Genomic DNA, 2,104 nt, shown 5'->3' on the forward strand with positions numbered 1-2,104 from the left:
ACATGAGAATATTTCTATGAATATTCCCACATGCGATTAACCAAAGGGACTAACATGCCATTTTTTCTTATACCCTAGGATATTAAAGTGTCACTTTTTACGGGCTAGGGTATTTAAGTGTAAAGGTAATAAAGCAATAGGGCAACTAAAAATTGTCATTTACCAAAAAAATGTATTAAAGTGCAAATGTTGGCAAAAGAACAAGGGAGGTATATAAGTAAAAAATAGTACAAACGAGGAGGTGTTAACTGCGAATTACTACCTTTTATCAAAGGGAAAATTGCTTCCCGCCTCCAATTTCCTTGCAAGTGTTTCATCCACTCCCAAGACTTTTTCCACGCTCCCAAAACCCTCAAAAGTAAACTCATTATTCTCTGAGCCCCTAAAACACAAAACCTAAGAGTTTTAAACATGTGAAGACCATAATATCATTTCTCTCTCTCTCTCTCTCTCTCTCTCTCTCTCTCTCTCTCTCTCTCTCTCTCTCTCTCTCTCTCTCTCTCTCTCTCTCTCTCTCTCTCTCTCTCTCTCTCTCTCTCTCCTTCTCTCAATTTCTCTCTCTCTTGGTTTTCTCTCTCATCAAATCAATGGAGATTTCAGCTAGGGAATCTTGCAGGGATCAGAAGCCCCCGTCTCCTTCGACCTCGCACAACAACAGCTCTACAAGCAGCACGAGCTCCAACAATGGAGCTCAGCCATCAACATCCCTTCGTCCTCTAACTCCCAAATCAAACCCTAACCCTAACTCTAATCTGTACCCAACACCTTCATCCAAGCCGACACCTAATCCTTCAAACAAGCCGTCCAAATGCTCACCGGATCCGCAGAGACCACTGCCAAGACCCAAAGTTCCAGTTTTGTCCCTGCTCCCCCAAAAAACCTCATCCCTCCAGTCTCGAAATCAAACAAGAAGCCAGCTTTCAAGCTCTACGAGCGACGGAGCAGCATGAAGAACCTCAAGATGATCAACCCCTTGGTCCCCTCCGCCGCCGCCTTTAGTGCTCGCCGGCAGGTGGAGATTCTGTCTCCGAGCGTCCTCGATTTCCCCAAACTTATGCTGAGTCTTGTCACTCCTTTAAGCCTTGATCCTTTCAATAGATCACCGGTGAGTTTGAATTTGGGGATCTCGGTCTCGCCGGAGGATCGAGCCATCGCTGAGAAAGGGTATTATTTGCACCCGTCGCCGAGGCAGGCGACACTGAGAGACGCTGAACCGACCAAGCTTCTGCCTCTGTTTCCGAGAGACGCTGAACCGTCCAAGTTTATTTTGACAATTTAATGTTTGGAATGCAAAAAGGTTAACCTATAATTTATGGTCAAATTTCAGTATTTTCTGCTCAGAATTGAGCTTCACGATTTTAAAGTTGGTTGTGAAGGATATGCATTGGTTGTGAATGTGTTACGGGTTTATTGTTAATGTTACGTGTTTGTTGTGAAGGTTACATGTTGGTTGTAAAAGTTACGGGTTTATTGTTAAGGTTACGCGTTTGTTGTAAAGGTTACGCGTTGGTGTGAATGTTACGGGTTAGTTGTGAAGGTTAATGTTTGATTGTTAAGGTTACGGTTGATTGTTAATGTTACGAGTTGGTTGTGAATGTTAACTTCACAATTAACGTGTAACATTCACAACCAACGCTTATCCTTAACAACCAATTCGTAACATTAACAATAAACTCGTAACCTTAACAACCAACCCGTAGCATTCACAACCAACGTGTAACCTTAACAACCAACCCATAACCTTCACAACCAACGCGTAACATTCACAACTAACGCGTATTCTTCACAACCAACCCGTAACACCTTCACAACTAACGTGTATCCTTCACAACCAACTCGTAACCTTCAAAACCAACACGTAGCCTTCCTTCACTACCAACTCATGGGCTTAACAATAAACTTATTACAGTGAAATAACAAGAATATATAAATTTACATACTCTAATTTAATCTCAAGTCATCGATTAAAAAAAATTACAACAATATCCTTAGTAAGGAGTTGATTGTGAATGTTAACTTTACAACCAACGCGTAACATTCACAACCAACGCTTATCCTTAACAACCAACTCATAACATTCACAACCAACGTGTAATATTAACAA

At 41.6% G+C, this 2,104-nt stretch overlaps 1 pseudogene; it reads left to right on the forward strand.

Moving 5' to 3' along the window:
- LOC109841654 lies at window positions 752-1,311 on the forward strand (annotated as a pseudogene).

The sequence above is a fragment of the Asparagus officinalis genome, chromosome 1 (genome assembly GCF_001876935.1).
Source record: "Asparagus officinalis chromosome 1, Aspof.V1, whole genome shotgun sequence".
Lineage (NCBI taxonomy): Eukaryota > Viridiplantae > Streptophyta > Magnoliopsida > Asparagales > Asparagaceae > Asparagus > Asparagus officinalis.